This window comes from Salvelinus fontinalis, chromosome 11 (genome assembly GCF_029448725.1).
Source record: "Salvelinus fontinalis isolate EN_2023a chromosome 11, ASM2944872v1, whole genome shotgun sequence".
NCBI classification, from domain to species: Eukaryota; Metazoa; Chordata; class Actinopteri; order Salmoniformes; family Salmonidae; genus Salvelinus; species Salvelinus fontinalis.
Genome location: NC_074675.1, coordinates 41612292 through 41625169, shown reverse-complemented (window position 1 = coordinate 41625169; position 12878 = coordinate 41612292). Strand labels below are relative to the sequence as shown.

The 12878-nt window shown below is 41.3% G+C and overlaps 1 protein-coding gene across 2 annotated transcripts in view; it reads right to left on the bottom strand.

The window, feature by feature from the left end:
• Positions 1-12878, bottom strand: part of LOC129866100 (uncharacterized) — a 32092-nt gene that overhangs the window by 7469 nt on the left and 11745 nt on the right. For both annotated transcript variants that reach the window (XM_055939273.1, XM_055939274.1), the window contains one exon: positions 12166-12250. The gene's annotated coding sequence lies outside the window, so the exon portion shown is untranslated. The remainder of the gene's footprint in view (positions 1-12165; positions 12251-12878) is intronic.

The following is a 12878-nucleotide window of genomic DNA, read 5'->3' as shown; positions in this document are numbered from 1 at the left end:
TCTGATTTTTAAAATGTTTTACAGGGAAGACAAAATATGTAAATCTATTAGCTAACCACGTTAGCAAAAGACACCACTTCCATACTCCACCATTTTCTTACTGCATCAGTAGCTATCACAAATTCGACCAAATAAAGATATAAATAGCCACTAACCAAGAAACAACCTCATCAGATGACAGTCTGATAACATATTTATTGTATAGCGTTGGTTTTGTTAGAAAAATGTGCATATTTCAGGTATAAATCATAGTTTACCATTGCAGCCCCCATAACAACTCTCACTAAAATGACTAGAATAACTACAGAGACCATCGTGTATTAGCTAATTACTCATCATAAAACATTTCTTAAAAATACACAGCGTGCAGCAGATGAAAGACACAGATCTTGTGAATCAAGCCAATATTTCAGATTTTCTAAGTGTTTTACAGCGAAAACACAATATAGCGTTATATTAGCTTAGCACAATAGCGAACATTACAACAGCATTGATTCAAGGCAAAAATAGCTATAACGTATAAACCACCAAAATATATTAATTTTTTCACTAACCTTCTCAGAATTCTTCAGATGACAGTCCTGTAACATCATATTACACAATGCATATAGAGTTTGTTCGAAAATGTGCATATTTAGCGGCACAAATTGTGCTTATACAATGAGAAAAGTAGCCAAGAGCTCAAGCAATCTGTCCGGCGCCATCTTGGAAAGCCACCTACTCTTATCGAAAACTATTCATAAACTTGAATAAAAAAAATACAGGTTGGACAGCAATTGAAAGACAAATTAGTTCTTAATGCAATCGCTGAATTACATTTTTAAAATTATCGTTACTGCGCAATACAGGCTGCGATAACGCAATGCTATACTGCAAGAAATGGCATCTCATGCATTTTACTTTTTTCAACAGAACAATTAATTAACAGCATAAAGACTGCTTAGCTGAGCTTCAATCAGAATATTGGGCAAGGTGTCCTTTCTTCAAAACAATCGTCTTTTGGCTGAAAGATGTCTTCTTGTCCAGTCGAATTAGCCGCTAAACGTTAGCCACCCACTGGAGAGGTGCCCAACTAGTGGAAGCGCGTCGCAAAGAAATCCAGGAAAATCGCAATAAACTGCTATAAGTCGGTTTAAATTAACTACCTTATGATGTCTTTAACACCTATAACGAATAAAAATATGACCGGAGATATAGAACTACTAAAACGAAAGCGTTTGCAGGACGTCATTGTGATGTCTTCTTGGTCCGGGCGCACCGTTGAAAAGGACGGTACTTCCTGTTCCACGGTCTAATATAAGGTCCCAGATTGCGCAATCGACTCCATTCAAATTCTCACCGCTTACTGACATCTAGAGGAAGGCGTATGCAGTGCATGTACCCTCATAGCTTACATGGGGACTTATAAACTGACCTTAGAACAGGGACCTCGATTTCTGAAATCTCACTCCCTGACAGGAAATGTGCTGCAGAAAGAGTTATGTTTCACTCAGAGAAATAATTCAAACGGTTTTAGAAACTAGAGAGTGTTTTCTATCCAATAGTAATAATAATATGCATATTGTACGAGCAAGAATTGAGTACGAGGCAGTTTAATTTGGGAATTATTTTTCCCAATGGTGAAACAGCGCCCCCATATTGACAAGAATTAATAAGGGACAAGATGAGAGATAGGGTCAGTGAAAGAAAGAGCCGGACATGGAGGTGGAACTAGAAGCTGCAGTGGTGAAATTAAAAGTGAGAGCCAGTGAGAAAAATAAAGAAAGAGACAAAAAAAGAAAGAGAAAGATGAAGAGAGAGAGAAATAGAGTGACACACACACACAGAGCGAGCAAGAGATCGAGAGAGAGACAATGCGTAGCAGCATGATACAACAGGATGTGTCTAAATAGCCTCCTCCACCACTGGGAGCTGAGGATTTTGAGTCCTGCCTACGTCCTCCTGCGCCCTGCGCTCTGCCCACATATGCAGAATGAATTTGGTTTTAAATGAGTCACTCTGGCCTAGCATTGTGGATCCTTCCACTCCTTCTTTCAGTTCAATTCAAAGGGCTTTATTGGCATGGGAAACAAATGTTTACATTGCCAAAGCATATATTTACATTGCCAAAGATAATAAACAAAAGTAAAAAATGTACAGTAAACATTATACTCACAAGTTTCAAAGGAATAGACATTTCAAATGTCATATTATGTATATATACCGTGTTGTAATGATGTGCAAATAGTTAAAGTACAAAAGGGAAAATAAATATAAACATAAATATGGGTTGTATTTACAATGGTGTTTGTTCTTCACTGGTTGACCTTTTCTTGTGGCAACAGGTCACACATCTTGCTGCTGTGATGGCACATTGTGGTATTTCACCCAATAGATATGGTGGTTATCAAAATTGTATTTGTTTTTGAATTATTTGTGGGTCTGTGTAATCTGAGGGAAATATGTGTCTCTAATATGTTCATACATTGGGCAGGAGGTTAGGAAGTGCAGCTCAGTTTCCACCTAATTTTGTGGGCAGTGTGCACATAGCCTGTCGTCTCTTGAGAGCCAGGTCTGCCTACGGCGGCCTTTCTCAATAGCAAGGCTATGCTCACTGAGTGTACATAGTCAAAGCTTTCCTTAAGTTTGGGTCAGTCACAGTGGTCAGGTATTCTGCCACTGTATACTCTCTGTTTAGGGACAAATAACATTCTAGTTTGCTCAGTTTTATTGTTAATTCTTTCCAATGTGTCAAGTCATTATTTTTTTGCTTTCTCATGATTTGGTTGGGTCTAACTGTGTTGCTATCCTGGGGCTCTGTGGGGTGTGTTTGTGTTTGTGAACAGAGCCCCAGGACCAGCTTGCTTAGGGTACTCTTCTCCAGGTTCATCTCTCTGTGGGTGATGGATTTGTTATGGAAGGTTAGACAACAGCTTCCTTTTAGGTGATTGATGGCTCTTTTCTGGATTTTGATAATCAGTGGGTATCGGCCTATTCTGCTCTGCATGCATTATTTGGTGTTTTACGTTGTACACAGAGGATATTTTTGCAGAATTCTGCATGCAGAGTCTCAATTTGGTGTTTATCCCATTTTGTGAATTCTTGGTTGGTGAGTGGACGCCAGACCTCACAACCATAAAGGGCAACGGGTTCTATAACTGATTCAAATATTTTTAGCCAGATCCTAAATGGGATGTCGAATTTCATGTTACTTTCGATGGCATAAAGGCCCTTCTTGCTTTGTCTCTCAGATCGTTCACAGCTTTGTGGAAGTTACCTGTGGTGCTGATGTTTAGGCCGAGATAGGTGTCGTTTTTTGTGTGCTCTTGGGCAACAGTGTCTGGATGGAATTTGTATTTGTGGTCCTGGCAACTGGACCTTTTTTGGAACACCATTATTATTGTCTTACTGAGATTTACTGTCAGAGCCCAGGTCTGACAGAATATGTGCAGAAGATCTAGGTGCTGCTGTAGGCCCTCCTTGGTTGGGGACAGAAGCACCAGATCATCAGCACAGTAGACATTTGACTTCAGATTCTAGTGGGGTGAGGCCGGGTGCTGCAGACTGTTCTAGTGGCCTCGCCAATTCATATACTGTATGTTGACGAGGGTGGGGCTCAAGTCTCACCCCACGGCACTGTGGAAAGAAATGTGTGTGTTTTTTTGCCAATGTTAACTGCACACTTGTTGTTTGTGTACATGGATTTTTTTATGTCATATGTTTTCCCCCAACACCACTTTCCATCAATTGGTACTGCAAACCCTTATGCCAAATTTAGTCAAACGCTTTTTTGCAATCAACAAATGAGAAGACTTTGCCTTTGTTTTGGTTTGTTTGTTTGTCAATTAGGGTGTGCAGTGTGAATACGTGGTCTGTCATACGGTTATTTGGTAAACCGCTAATTTGACATTTGCTCAATACTTTGTTGTCATTGAGCAAATGTACAAGTCTGCTGTTAATGATAATGCAGAGGATTTTCCCAAGGTTGTTGTTGACGCATATCCCACGGTAGTTTTGGGGTCAAATTTGTCTCCACCTTTATGGATTGGGGTGATCAGTCCTCGGTTCCACATATTGGGGAAGATGCCAGAACCGAGGATGATGTTAAATAGTTTAAGTATAGCCAATTGAAATGTGTGGTATATTTTATAATTTCATTAAGGATACCATCAACACCACAGGCCTTTTTAGGTTGGAGGGTTTGTATTTTGTCCTGTAGTTCATTCAATGTAATTGGAGAATCCAGTGGGTTATGGTAGTCTTTAATAGTTGATTCTAAGATTTGTAATTGATCATGTATATGTTTTTGCTGTTAATTCTTTGTCAAAAAGATTGGAGAAGTGGTTTATCATACATCTCCATTTTGGATAGATAACTCTTTGTGTTGTTGTTTGTTAATTGTGTTCCAATTTTCCCAGAAGTGGTTAGATTCTATTGATTCTTCAATTACATTGAGCTGATTTCTGCCATGCTGTTCCTTCTTTTTCCATAGTGTATTTGTGTATTGTATTAGTGATTCACCATAGTGAAGGCGTAGACTCAGTTTTTCTTGGTCTCTTAGTTTTTGGTTGGATAGATTTCTCAATTTCTTTCTTAGGTTTTTACATTCTTCATCAAACATTTGTCATTGTTGTTAATGTTCTTAGGTTGTCTGCTTTAAATGTTTAGATTTGATAGGAAAGCTGAGAGGTCAAATATACTGTTTAGGCTTTCTACTACCAAGTTTACACCTTCACTATTACAGTGAAATGTTTGTCCAGGAAGTTGTCTGAAAGGGTTTGAATTTGTTTTTGCCTTAACTGTTTTTTGTTAGGTTTCTAGACTAGTTTCCTTCCATTTATAACATTTTTTAATATTGTGCAGTTCCTTTGGCTTTGATGATTGTTGTTCTTTTAGTTATTCAACTTCTTCCTCCCAAAACGTCTCAAATTTGGACGTTCTCATCTTGCATAGTCACTCAGTAAAATAAGGGTTAAATACAAACCAGTAGGGGTAATTATGAGTCAAACTACTGACACACTCTTAGATGTGTTGTGAGTCACATTTTTTCCCATCATTGACTATTATTGTGGTTATTTCTTTCCGGTAACACAGACTCCCCTCCCTCAGAGTATATGGATCCAGCACTTTCCTTGCTTTCCATATTGTGGAAAGAACAGTGAGAATAATCATTCAGTAATTCTTCCATCATAAATAGTGATTGGTCTTCAGCATTGGGCCAGAGAGGGGGGAGCATTTGATGTTTGCTCTTTTCTTTCTGCTTTTTAAAAGGAAATGTGGTTCATGACCTATCTGCTTTTTCCCTTGAAGTTGCTGTCAGTGTGGCCAAGACTGCTGAATACATTACTGTTATCATCAAGGGTGGTTAGCCAGGGCTCGGTAATATAGAAATCATACATGAATCAAAACAATAGTCCTGTTTTGTTGTATAATCAGCACTAGGAAGAGAACCACTCAGAAACTACGAGAACACATGCATAGGCTGCATTTATTCTACTGAGGACCAAGGCCTTTTTGCTGTCAGAGCTGGAAATGATGTGGTGTAAAAACTGAAATAACCATTAGGCTAATGGTCATTAATTGAGGTTTGTGAATAAATCACATTTGTGTTGCATTCAAAGAGGTAGCGTCTGTGTTGCTTCTCAGCAACAAACAACAGAGGAGCTAATCTCACCATTTTCCTAATAACGGTTTCTATGGCGACCTAGGCAGAAGGTAGTGAGTAACGTGAGTCTGTGTTGTCTCTGGTAGAAAAGGGAATGCCACCCAACACAGGAGAAGTCAGTTTGCTAGTGAATAGTAAAGAAGTCTAAACGCTAGCCACCTGTGACTAAATGAACTCTAATTGATGGCCACCTGCGTCCACCTGTCCTATGGTAATTCTCCTATGTATAGATGGACTGTGGTATGGGGTCACTCTATAGATGAAGTGTGCTCACTAAATGTCTTATTTCTTAGTACAAGAGAACATATGTCCTTCCCATCATACATAACCGTATAGAAAGGAGAGAAAGTGTTTCAAAGTGATTTCCAGAAGCATCTATTTAATCTCTGTTAACATCACAGTGAATGTGACTTGTCTCTCTCAAGTGAGAACCCACGTATTGACTTTGGAGGTTAGTCACCCACTGTGAGATGTTGTGTCGGGGAGCTGTGAGCTACAGAGTTTCCCAGAGATGAGGCGGTCAAAGTGGAGAGGTGGATGGAAAGCTACAGAGTTTCCCATAGATGAGGTGGGTGGAGTGGTGGAGGGAACGCTACAGAGTTTCCCAGAGATGAGGTGGGTGGAGTGGTGGAGGGAACGCTACAGAGTTTCCCAGAGATGAGGTGGGTGGAGTGGAGCGGTGGAGGGAAAGCTACAGAGTTTCCCATAGATGAGGTGGGTGGAGTGGTGGAGGGAACGCTACAGAGTTTCCCAGAGATGAGGTGGGTGGAGTGGAGCGGTGGAGGGAAAGCTACAGAGTTTCCCAGAGATGAGGCGGGTGGAGTGGTGGAGGGAAAGCTACACAGTTTCCCAGAGATGAGGCGGGTGGAGTGGTGGAGGGAAAGCTACAGAGTGTCCCAGAGATGAGGCGGGTGGAGTGGTGGAGGGAAAGCTACAGAGTTTCCCAGAGATGAGGTGGGTGGAGTGGAGCGGTGGAGGGAAAGCTACAGAGTTTCCCAGAGATGAGGCGGGTGGAGTGGAGCGGTGGAGGGAGAGCTACAGAGTTTCCCAGAGATGAGGCGGGAAGAGTGGAGCAGTGGAGGGAGAGCTACAGAGTTTCCCAGAGATGAGGTGGGTGGAGTGGAGCGGTGGAGGGAGGGAGAGCTACAGAGTTTCCCAGAGATGAGGCGGGTGGAGTGGAGCGGTGGAGGGAGAGCTACAGAGTTTCCCAGAGATGAGGTGGGTGGAGTGGAGCGGTGGAGGGAGAGCTACAGAGTTTCCCAGAGATGAGGCGGGTGGAGTGGAGCGGTGGAGGGAGAGCTACAGAGTTTCCCAGAGATGAGGCGGGTGGAGTGGAGCGGTGGAGGGAGAGCTACAGAGTTTCCCAGAGATGAGGTGGGTGGAGTGGAGCGGTGGAGGGAGAGCTACAGAGTTTCCCAGAGATGAGGTGGGTGGAGTGGAGCGGTGGAGGGAGAGCTACAGAGCTAAAGCACACAGCTTGCTGGAGATTTTGTTAGTTAGGGCTTCCTTGAAGCTTCGTTAAGGATGTGGGAGGTGTTGTGTGGCCCTACATGCCTGCCGAACGCACATCTAACAAGCATGTTGATTAGTCAGGGTGAAATGGTGACGCGATTCAGCAGAGTTGGAGAAAAGCAGAGGAGGGAATCTCCCTTTATATTATCCCCCCAAACAGATGACAACATGGATGACAGATAGGGCCCTGAGACTGGATAGGGCCTGGAGTTTAGAGGTCAAGTAGTAAGTAATCTAGGTTACCCAGAAGTAAAATTCTCACAAAAGTTGTCACTTCCCATTTACATGTGAATCTGTCCACGAGAGATTAAGTAGTAAGAAAAAACGTAGGGCCTTATGAATATTATTGTTATGATGGGAACTGCTCAGACAGTTCTAAAACAGTATAGTTGTCAAAGACTAACCATCCTCATTGGTTCATAGAACACACCTGCTAACGAATAGCAAATTGAGCCGCAATGCAGGTTAATTACCCACAAACACCTCTGGACCAACCTGTTGCCATGACGACCAGACAGCGGTCATGGCAATTGCATCTTTATAAGATTGTTTCTTATGGTGTTTACATTATTACTTTTACTTGTTAGAATAATTGCTTCATGTGTAAACGCTATTGTTTGACTTTCTATCCCTCTTCTACTCTCAGTAGGGCCATTCAGCAGGCTGCCTGTCATCATGGTGTCTGATTTAGTCAAATGCCAGAGAATCTCTAATTACTGAGCTCTTCAATGTGCCAGAGGCCTGATAAATCTGTTTAATAGTGACAGTTTGGTAATTATAAAAAAAAAAACGTATCTATTTTTTACTTAACACTTATTTTTCTTAAAACTGCATTGTTGGTTAAGGGCTTGTATGTAAGCATTTCACTGTAAGGTACCTGCTGTATTCGGCGCATGTGACAAATACAATTTGATTTAATTTGAATTAAGGGTTTATCACTGTTTAAAAACTGCATATTGGCACAAACTAGATTTTGCCATAAACGATCAATCAATCGATCAATCAATTTAGCAACTTGAGTGGCATTGACTGCCAGGAAAGTCTTTGAAATGCAATGACAAGAATGCTTATAGAATAGTTAATTAGACTTCCACAAATGCAGCCAGGGGAAATCTGCAGTACAAACAATAACAAAGTGGCCACCACGCCACTGTTTTGGTAAAGAGCTGAGGGATGGGGCTAGAGAAATGTAACCACTCTGAAATTCTTAGACAGTGCTATTGTGTCTATAGTGGAGTAAAACTAGCTTTTTTTCACATCATGACGTGTGGAGGAAGCAAACACATCACAACAACAACCACAAAAACATCAGTCTGGATATTGGGAGGGTGTGGCAGACACTGTTGAGCTCTTTAAATGAAGGACCTCTAATAATGGGCAGAGCTGCAGAGAGAGAGTAAGATTGGATGGAATAGAGATAGCGAGAGAGGGGGAGAGAGAGCGAGAGAGAGAGAGAGAACAGATGCAGTGTTGCGAGGGAGGGAGCGAGGGAGGGCTGGTAGCGCGGACGATGAGTCACCTAGCCAGAATATTTATAGAAAGACCAGGAGAGGAGGGGGCTTTAATTGAGCAAATTCCTCATAAAACATAAAACATCTCTGAATACACACACACACACGCACGCACGCACGCACGCACACACACACACACACACATACAATGGTATGAAACATTCAACAAAACCTGCCAGACTTTCTGTTCCTCTGTGCAGTGCATTTGAGTATTTTGTAAAGTCTGCTCTTGAAATGTCATCTGCTGATTGATGCATTGAACTGCAGGTTAACAAAAAAACTAAATAATTCAGTCAACATTCATACCAGTTATAGATTATGGCAATATGTCTATATGAATGCAGCTGCCACTTTATTGAAGCCATTGGAGGCAGTTTATCAAAACGCACTATACACTTTATTACGGCGACAGGTTCAGTACACATCAATCAATCAATCAAGTTTATTTTATATAGCCCTTCGTACATCAGCTAATGTCTCGAAGTGCTGTACAGAAACCCAGCCTAAAACCCCAAACAACAAGCAATGCAGGTGTAGCACACATCACTGCATTCTGTGTCAGAAAGTAGGCGGGCCCCCTTTGAAGTCTCGTAGATCGATGCATTGCACTCTTTTTGTTTATAAAGCACTCTTGCACAAACTTCCGCCATACCGTACTTCATTATTAACCTGAGTTTATTTATTTTATGATTCTGTTTTGAATCTCTGTTTTACTTTCATAATGTATTGATGTGCATATTTATGTGAACTACCAGACCCGGTCTCAGGAATGGCTCAGTGGATATCGAACTCTTGAGATTCCTTCGATATCCACTGAGTAAGGTAAATCTGGTCATAGTCTACAATAATCTACAAAACTCTCTAGTGTATTGATGTGTATATTTACAGTGCCTTCCGAAAGTATTCATACCCCTTAACACATTTTGTTGTGTTACATCCTGAATTCAAAACAGGCTTTGCACACTTGGATTGTACAATATTTGCCCCTTATTATATTCAAAATTCTTCAACCTCTGTCAAATTAGTTGTTGATCATTGCTACAGTACACAACCATTTTCAGGTCTTGCCATAGATTTTCAAGTAGATTTAAGTCAAAACTGTAACTCGGCCACTCAGGAACGTTCACTGTCTTCTTGGTAATCAACTCCAGTGTAGATTTGTCCTTGTGTTTTAGGTTATTGTGCTGCTGAAAATTGAATTAATCTCCCAGTGTCTGGTGGTGTCACACCCTGATCTGTTTCACATGGTCTTTGTGCTTGTCTCCACCCCCTCCAGGTGTCTCCCATCTTCCCCCAGTGCATTTATACCTGTGTTCTCTGTTTGTCTGTTGCCAGTTCGTCTTGTCAAGCCTACCAGCGTGTTTTTTCCATGCTCCTGTTTTTCCTAGTCTCTGTTTTCTAGCCCTCCCGGTTCCGACCTTTTCTGCCTGCCCTGACCTCAAGCCCGCCTGCCGCCCGGTACCTTTCGGACTCTGACCTATTGCCTGCCCCTTGTATTTTAATAAATATCAGAGACTCAAACCATCTGCCTCCTGTGTCTGCATCTGGGTCTCGCCCTGTGTCCTTATATGTGGGAAGCAGACTGAACCAGGTTTTCATCTAGTATTTTGCCTGTGCTTGGCTCCATTCTGTTTCCTTTATATCCTGAAAAACTCCTGATTACAAGGATACCCATAACATGATGCAGCCACCACTGTGCTTGGAAATATGGATAATGGTGCTCAGTAATGTGTTGTATTGGATTTGCCACAAACATAAAACGTGTTTATTCAGAATGATTTTTTTTGCAGTATTACTTTAGTGCCTGGTTACAAACAGGATGCATGTTTTGGATTATTTTTATTCTGTACAGGCTTCCTTCTTTTCACTCTGTCAATTGGGTTAGTATTGTGGAGTAACTACAATGTTGTTGATCCACTGTCAGTTTTCTCCTATCACAACAATTAACGTCGGTAACTATTTAAAAATGAATATAAATTAATATCAGTTTTCTCCTATCACAGCCATTAAACTCTGTAACTATTTTAAAGTCACCATTGCCCTCATGATGAAATCCCTGAGTGGTTTCCTTCCTCTCCGGCAACTGAGTTAGGAAGGACGCCTCTATCTTTGTAGTGACTGGGTGTATTGATACACCATCCAAAGTGTGATTAATAACTTCACCATGCTCAAAGGGCTGTTCAATGTATGTATTTTTTTTATCCATCTACCAATAGGTGCCCTTCTTTGCGAGGCATTGGAAAACCTCCCTGGTCTTTGTGGTTGAATCTGTCTTTGAATATATAATTGTTTAAAATGTTTAAATTGTAACCTTTATTTAACTAGGCAAGTCAGTTTAGAACAAATTCTTATTTACAATGACGGCCTACCCCGGCCAAACCCGGACAATGCTGGGCCAATAGTGCGCCGCACTATGGGACTCCCAATCACGGCCCGGTTGTGATACAGCCTGGATTTGAAACAGGGTGTCTGTAGTGACGCCTGCAGTGCCTTAGAGATGCAGTGCTTTAGACCGCTGCACCACTCGGGAGCCCACTGCTGGACTGAGGGACCTTACAGATAATTGTATGTGTGGGGTTGTCAATCAAAAATCATGTTAAACAATATTATTGCACACATAGTGAATCCATGCAACTTATTATGTGACTTGTTAAGCAAAGCTTTACTCCTGAACTTATTTAAGCTTGCCATAACAAATGGGTTGAATACTTATTGACTCAAGACATTTCATCTTTTCATTTTTTATTACATTTTTTATTAATTTGTACACATTTCAAAAAAAATATCCACTTTGACATGATGTGGTATTGTGTGTAGGCCAGTAACAAAACATCTCAATTTAATCCATTTTAAATGCAGGCTGTAACACAACAAAATGTGGAAAAAGTCTAGGGGTGTCAAAACTTTCTGAAGGTACTGTACGTAATTACAAGGCTCATCTGTAAAATAGGTCTCAGCATGACTCCCTGACAAAATGAAGGTCAAATAAATAAACATGTCCTTCAGAGGCAGGGAAGCATATTGCATCATCTGTGTGTATTTTTTATGGTATTGTTATAAACTATAAATACCGCCTCCATTGTTGGTTGTTGGTCCTCTCCACATCTCTCCCAATACTCTACCTCACCTTCTCCTCCATTGACATAGAGAAGAGAAAGGAACCAGTGTGTTTCTGATTTTCTATACTGCTTTCTATACTGTTCACAACAAAGTACATGTTTATTTTAGTACAATATATTTATTATGTTAGTGGCGTGTGTCTGTGAGTGTATAACGCAAGTGATTATAACAGTGACGTTAACACCTATGTGTCTTTCTACATTGTGTTGTTGAATGTTGAGAGTGATCAATGATGTTTTGAATGTTTTTGAGTTGACTTCTGTGACTTCTCTGCATGTCTCCACTGCACTGAGACCCCTGTTGCTGAGGGTAACAATGTCACAATGTCTCACTGTGCTATAAGGTGTAAAAAGTCAATTGAAAGCCACTTCATATCACCTGCTCCTGAGGGGGCCATCCACCAATGGAGTGACTTCCTTTGTCACTATGGATACTGCTGCTCACAAAAGCCAAGTGGTATTCTCTGCAGAGGAAGTGACAAAGAGCAAATAGATGTGAGAAGAGATTCGATACCAGCAGGTGTGACAGAGTGTACGTGAGAACTTGTGTGCATGTGTTGATGAGAGTTTGAGATGTTGGATGGATGTAAGGTGATGTGTGTATGTTGATGTGCATAGGTCAGTGTGTGTGTGTGTGTGTGTGTGTGTGTGTGTGTGTGTGTGTGTGTGTGTGTGTGTGTGTGTGTGTGTGTGTGTGTGTGTGTGTGTGTGTGTGTGTGTGTGTGTGTGTGTGTGTGTGTGTGTGTGTGTGTGTGTGTGTGTGTGTGTGTGTGTGTGCGTGGGATTGCTTGCGTGCACACACACATACACACACACTGAACACCTAGTCCTGTATAATTGCAGTCATTTTTCTGCCTTGTAATCAAGCGTTTTGACTGATTCATTGTGTAGCTAGCTGCCTGCATGACAGGGAAATACAGGGATTTAATGTTCAGTTTGGCGCTCGATTGGAACTAATTGAATATTGAATATACTTCTGTTAACCCAGTTCAGATAAGCCTGTTCTTGTGACACTTCCCAAATCAAACCCTGCCCAAAAGACAGACAGACAGACAGAGAGAGAGATGTGTATACTATAGATAGAGACAGAGA